The sequence below is a fragment of the Ciona robusta genome, chromosome 12 (assembly GCF_009617815.1).
Source record: "Ciona robusta chromosome 12, ASM961781v2".
Classification (NCBI taxonomy): Eukaryota; Metazoa; Chordata; class Ascidiacea; order Phlebobranchia; family Cionidae; genus Ciona; species Ciona robusta.
The window spans coordinates 3,114,666-3,122,060 of NC_143246.1; the positions used below are offsets into that span (position 1 = coordinate 3,114,666).

General features: G+C 32.8%; 1 long non-coding RNA gene across 3 annotated transcripts; it reads left to right on the top strand.

Moving 5' to 3' along the window:
• The first annotated feature begins 3,135 nt into the window (after positions 1-3,135).
• Positions 3,136-5,405, top strand: LOC149726837 (uncharacterized). Of its 3 annotated transcripts, XR_016386175.1 has the most exons (4): positions 3,136-3,269; positions 3,394-3,521; positions 3,672-3,880; positions 4,311-5,405. It is a non-coding gene; the product is annotated as an uncharacterized LOC149726837 (long non-coding RNA). The 3 variants fall into 3 exon arrangements; XR_016386174.1 differs by lacking the exons at positions 3,136-3,269; positions 3,394-3,521 and having other exon boundaries at positions 3,680-3,880; positions 4,311-4,388; positions 4,954-5,405; XR_016386173.1 differs by lacking the exons at positions 3,136-3,269; positions 3,394-3,521 and having other exon boundaries at positions 3,680-3,880.
• Positions 5,406-7,395: the final 1,990 nt, after the last annotated feature.

The window sequence follows — 7,395 nt, forward strand, 5'->3', positions numbered from 1 at the left end:
ACACATACGCCCACAATGGTAGCAGCGACGAGCCTTGAACCCATTTCCTAACGGTTACAGGCAGGCGCGCTAACCACTACGCCACGGCGCCGGTATATCATGTATATATCATATATATAACTAGATTGCGCATCTTGTGTTTTCAACCAATGTGATATTGAAGCCAATAGACCACTTGCCACAAAAATCGATAGGTGGCGACCGAGTTATGCGACGTTATTACTTCTACGAATAGTAGGGGTAGATATTGTTAAAGATATGGTGTATCAGATTCGTTATTAAATTTAGTTTTTATCACTCATTGTCATAATTTTATGTCTGTGCAGATAGGTAGTAAAGATTTAAATTGCAATATACGACATTGCTCGTGAGGTAGTTGTAATAGTGACAGTAAATATGGCCCTGCCAGTAATAATCCCCGAATTAAAAGGGCTTGGGAGATTTGCAAACCCAAAACACAACTGGCAAAAAAATGTTTACAGAACACAGTGACTTAGAAAATGTCTACAAGTTTTTCAGCAAGCAGTCATGATGTTGCTTCTTGGCCTGTTGCCAATTTAAAAATATTTTAAAAGCCAGAGGAATACAAGCAGCTGTCTCAAGAGGGTCTGGTGAAACTTGTGTGGCGGCAAGTTTACGGATTCGGACTGTTCTTAATTTAGCAATAAATAAAATGGACTTTTACTAATAAATACAAACCATCACAACTTAAAAATGAAGTACATTGGATGTATTTATGATGATGGTCGATGGATGTTACACTAATTCCGTAAATATTACCCACAAATACAAGGACAAATGAGTATTACAGGAATATTGCACTGTTCATTAAAGGTATACACAACCAAAGGAATCACAGTGGTTGAAGTACCATTTAATAAAAACTTGTTTGATTCAATAAATCCTTTATTTATTTCCGTATTTCACATCATGCTTCAAAACTCAATAGAATCTTCAAATAAATGACAATTTATATAAGTGTATGTTTAATTGATATACAGAATCTGTTGTAAGAAAAAATGTTTTGATTACTCAGCGAGAGGAGCATTCAAATTGCACAAACAACAGCAAATCACAACAATTTTTTCAAAATATTATGATCAATTAGTGGAAGAATGTTATTAAATATTTTGAAAGTATTTCAGGAACAAATGGCCCGTTCCACATTAATTCTGGCTCTTGCTATTCGGCTGGTTTTAGTAACAGCTGACATACTAAGCTGTGTACCTTTGGAAAAAGGTGGGGTGTTTAATGTAGCACCTGCCATTAGAGATCATCTCCTGATCGCAGAATGTTTTCACAAAACAGATCTAACAACTATTTCCCTGACTGAAACATTTCCTGACCACAGATTTGAAATGAAACAAAATGAACCTTTTGGTGTTATTGTTACTAAAATTTTGTATGTGCTATGATGCTTATGATGGCTTCAAGGTTTTCTTTGGGAAGATCGTAAACTGGGTTTTCGAACAAAATACTCTGTGGTATTGGAAAACAGCTTAAAATCTTCTGGAAGTTTTCCTTTTCTTTCACGCCATTTAACTAGAAACTTCAGTTCAAATTATATTAAACACTAATCCTGCTAAAATATGAACCAACTTGCAACTGATAAATTGATGTAGACTCTTGTCTTCTTGGTAATTATCTACACAAGAATATATCTGTTTGTTTAAATGTCCAACTAATAATCAATCCAAACTGTATACCTGTGGAAAGGTCTATTACTGCTATGCCAATAATTCATTCTGCTTGCTTTTGTTTTAACAAATTGAAAAATCAGCTCCAACTTCTTTACTAAGAGCCCTAAAAAGTAACCAACATAATACTAAATTTAAAAAAATGCAACTCTGCACTATAGTTACTAGTATAGTAAAATGATGAATTAACATCAGATAAAATATCACTAATAATAAACCTTCTTCTGTTTTTTTTTGTCAAAAAAGACTGGGTCTGTGTATGGAATTGCAGCCTGCAGGTGCTGAAGTATGATGTTGGTCTGTGTCTGGCTTATAATAAACTAACATATTATAGTTTAGGCTGTTTAGCTTAATAATAAAATAATGGCAACATAAATTTTCTGTTTGTAAATCTTTACTGCGTATATCAGCACAGACATAAAATTACCCCATTAAGTGATAAAACCTAAATTTAATAACGAACCTGATACACCATATCTTTAACAATATCTACCCCTACTATACGTGGAAGTAATATTACAAGAACCGACCGCACAAGCATAGTTTTAAAAAAAACTTCGCATAACCTTGCTAAATCAATGCAAAAAGACACGTTGCTATGGACTTAGCTTGGAAGACATCCTCTCGGTCGCCACCTATCGATATTTTTGTGGCAAGTGGTCTATTGAAGCGCGCCATTTTGAATCGTATGTAACCCACTTGTCTATTATCGCATATTCGTAATGTGTTTTTTGGGTTAGTTTTAGGCATGAAAAACTAATTTAATCTGCACCAAAAGTTAACCTACGGCAGATTTTTAAACTCTTATGCTTTTGCGTTTTTAAAAGCGACGATTAACCCAACTTTTACTGACGATTTACGTGAGAAACTTTTAAATCCTAAAACAGTTTAACAAGGTGTTGCCATAATCCGGCAGTCTTCCAGTCAGTTGTTTAAAATTTATCTATTGGTAATTTATTCTAGTTAAGAATAATACTTTTTTTAAAGGTTAACAACTTATTTAATTTAAACAAAAAGTTTACATATGATTAAAAACGCCCTGAAAAGTTTAAATTATTGGTACTAGTATTGTCCAGACACCCAATATTTATATTAATATTGCATTTTATAGTAGAGGGAAGGTGGACACTAGTAAAAAATCCTCCGATACGTTACACATTAGGCTGGTGGGAAGTGTTAGTGGCTGGTAGTTATGGGTTAGTAGTTAGCAAATAATATAAGGATTCTTCGCTAGCACCAGAAAAATATTTGCAATGTTTGTATTTTACTGGATTTCAAATAACAGGCATTGATAAACGTTTTCAATTGATTGGTTATTGAGATTATGTGAGAATTTTTATCAATTTATTCTTATAGATGTATTAGTCAATAGTTGTTTATTATGAATGGTGCTTTCATACAAATATAATATAGTGGTAGTGGTAGAGTAGTATATGAGAAAACAAACTACACTGTACATACAAGTTTATTTTCAAAGAAGTTTTATATCAACATTATGTCAAAACAGGAAACGCAATGCAGTGCATTTGGATGCAGTAAAGGAAGAAAGGTTGAGGAGAATCGATATTGAAGGTAATGCAAATAAAGAGACGGGTATACGGCAATAAAGAAACCCCATTCACAAACTTATCACTCTTGAGTCCTGATGATCATACAGACAGTGTTTGCAACTAAAAGCAAGAAAATCATATTTTAGAAAAGAAGATAGGACAACACAACAGATTATATAAATCTACAAACAGTACAATAAAAGTTTGCGAAGAAACTGAAATAAAAGTTGAGGGGCTTCTTTTAACTAGCAAGGGGAAATTACCATAAATGAAGGTATGGGTATGGCTTTAACTTTGCAGTTCTTTCTTTATAAACCATATATACCTATACAATAATTAAGAAACTATATTTAAACAATAAAAAATAATTTATTCTATCGTATCTTACAACACATTCACATAGCTTAAATTGTTATCCTTGTAGGTAAAGGGATGCCATTAGCTATTGTCGCATCTGTTTTGTCGGATAACAGTCAGTTGTATGAACTAAATGATCATCTGACTGATTCTTATGTTATGGACAAGAACAACCATGTATTTCATCTCATCAAATCATCACTTGCATTGGCATATTGCAACATTCGGTTTTATCATCCAGGAAAGAAATTCAATCGAACTGTTGCTGGACAATTGGTATGAACAAAGTTAAATAAATTGGTCCTGTTCAATCACCAATAGCAATATTGTTTATTGCAGTACAAAACACTTTATAGTAGTACTAGTAGTCTAATAGATATTTATATTTTGTTTCCTAGAAGTATATATATATTTTTTTAAATTAAATTTTAAAATCAATTAGAAATCAATCAAATATTTTAAAAATTTGTAGTCAATAGTTGCATATACGGAGATAGCATATTTTCTTTATCCTGTTGGAGCCAGCAAGCTGTTTTTAAGACCATGAGTGACCAGTTCACAGTGAAATTAACTAGATAATGATATATTATATTGGAAATCTCCTAATATAAAAATCTTGTTATGATAATATAATCTTTGCAGGTGTGCTATGAGCTAGTACTGTTTAGTTACCTAAGATTTACTGGCCACAAATTATGTGTCGCAGAGACCTGGATTGAGTGGCTGGTAGAGAGAGATTAGTTTCCACCACTGATGCTCTTCACTGGAAACAAATCACCAACAAGTAAATATAAATAACTAACTGGAAGACTGCCGGATTATGGCAACACCTTGCTAAACTATGTTTGGATTTAAAAGTTTCTCACGTAAATCGTCAGTAAAAGTTGGGTCAAATGTCGGTTTTAAAAACGCAAAAGCTTAAAGGTATATAATTACAGACTCAGTAAAATAAAATCCGACGTAGGTTAACTTTTTGTTTAGTTTACACTAGTATTTCCCAAAGTTAGTATAGACCAAGTTAGAAAACGGCGCTCGTGTCCGCCATTACGGAGCCCACAGAGCGTGAATCGCCTATACAAATGCATGGTCGGCATGTGTTCATTTAGTTCTTGTAAGCGATACAAAGCTAAAAACACGTATAGCGGTTGTTTTAACATATAAAATATAATTTCTAATATAAATCTTGTTATATAATATTAAATCTAGGAATTAATGTGGAGTAAATTAGTATTTTGACTGGTTTTTGGCGTACAGTGTGGTTTAACAGGGTACTTTACGTTGGCGATTAAGACTAGCAGCAATCAGCTTAGTTTACATAATAATATATGATCATACCTACGAACCTACAGAGCCATACCCTACTACATTTATAATCCAACATGAGTGGACATGCAGCTCCCAACTGCTAAAGTACTAGCAGATAAGGTGTTCGCGTTTTCCGATTTCATAAAGACCCGGAACGCAGAAAAGGTAGCTTACTAATTCAAGCAAAGGAACAAAAATAGTAACTCAGTATTGTTTTCCTCAATGTCACTTCGATATTAGGCAAATTTTACAAAGATACCTTAAGTTTCGTTGCCGGGTATACACGTTGAGTTTGTGAGCCAAAAAGTAAAATCACGGCAATTTACATGCAAAACTGCAGCTAGATACACCAGTTTATGGTAATGTTATGCGTTTTTGTTTGTATTTTTATATTTTAAACACGTTCTTTTATGTTTTTGGTTAGTAAACTTGATATTTTCTGTTTTTTTACTCTTGAATCGATTGAGTGTTCAATAAAAGTTGATTATTTTTGTGAGGTTTATTATTGTGATAAGATATAACATTAGTAGAAAGCCATTTTTACGCGCAGAAGTGCTTGGTTTTTAAAAAATCGCAATATTTAAACGAAAAACAGCACCCAGCAATGATAAAATGCTATGCCGTGGGCTCCGTAATGGTGGCGACTATGACGTCATAGACGCGAGACAATGGATAACAAGACTCGTTGTTTTACAATCCGTTTCCTAACTTGGTCTATACTAACTTTGGTATTTCCTGCCTAAAACTAACCCAAAAAACACATTACGAATATGCGATAATAGACAAGTGGGTCACATACGATTCAAAATGGCGCGTTTAAATTGGCTTCAATTTTGAACACCAGATGCGAAATCTAGTTATATATATGATATCTATAGGCGTAGCTGTTGTTTTCGTCCGTTGTGTTCACAGAAATAAAAAAAGTAGGACGCGCATCTCCAATGTCGGTAAAGAACAGAGCTGTTGCGCTTTTTTCAATGGTCACGTGACCGCGGAACGATCCCGTTTTACTATTGTAGTCAATGGGATACAAGGGGTAAATAACCTTTTCCAAACATATATACATATTTTTAACAAACCGTATTGGTATTCACTAAAGTTGTGTTAAATATGTGTTATTGCTTTTCTGCTAGAAATGGCTCTATCTTATGAGCTCTAAATAGCATGGAATTTAGCAGCTGCGAGTGTTTAATTCTTATTTGTGTTTGATCGACAGTTTATTGCCCTAATCTACCACAATTGAGTCACAGGATTAATAGAGAAGGCTATTTCAAAGTCTTTTTTTTCTATAAACCAAATACAAATCCCATAGCAGAAGCTGTTGTTGGAAAGCTAGCAGGAATTTATAATAAAAAATATGATTTAAACTCTGTCCCCATTTCGCTTGGTCTCCATTGTAAAAGATGGGCGCACAGTGGTTTTAGGAAGTTTTTACGTGTTTATTTCAAAAACTGCACCAACTGTTCCAGTTTACTAGGCAAGTTTAGATATTTGGTATGTTAACGCAGTATAGTGTTTGTTTACAAAATTTCTATATTCAATATATTTAATTGAAAAGGTTCAAACAAACGGTTTGTTAGAAATATATATATTCTTGAAAATATCTATTTTTTCCCATAAATCTAAATTAAGTCAAAAAACGAAGAACAACTACATACAACGCGCTGGATCCCATTGACTACAATAGTAAACAGGAACATCACGCGAAAGAAAGAGAGTGTATCACGTCTCTCCTTTATATGTGTGCTATGGTTAATATCATGGTTAATATGTTGTTAATCTTTATCGTTGCTATTAACCACTGTCCGGTAGGATCCGCCGTGTGGCTTAGCACTTAATACGATAGTAAAGGTTGCAAAAGTTTACAGTAATTGGAAATTTAATATTAAGATTTTCTTGGAAACTTATTATTAAATTTATTATTATTAACACCAATATCGACATAGTATTCATACTCAAAACCACAACTACATTCAAATGACGCATGTGGTTCTATTTCCTTGATAAACCTTTTTCCGCACTCTTTATTCAAAAGTTTACTCGGAAAAATATTCAATTGATATTTACAATGTGTGGCGTACATTTGACAGGTTGCACAATTGTGCAGTCTGTTTTCGTGAAGTCACAATTTTCGTGACATCACATTTTCGTGACGTAACAATGGTCGTGTAACTGTACAGTTTTAATTGAAACATTTTTTGAATTCCTTTAGGAGACATGAGAAAATTTTTTTTTATTTTTATTTTTTGCATAAAAACTGTAATTGTACTGTTTTAAACTTTTAAATTTTTAAAAACTAATGGTAAAAAAACATTTTATTATAAAATTTATTTTTTTACCGTTTAAAACAAAGAACTAAACAGTTTTAATTAATTTTTTTCTGAATATCTTAGAAAAACATAAAAAAATGTGTTTTGTTGTTTTTTTTTGCATAAAAAAATAATTGTACTATTTTGAACTTGAAATTTTTTCGAAATTATTTTGAA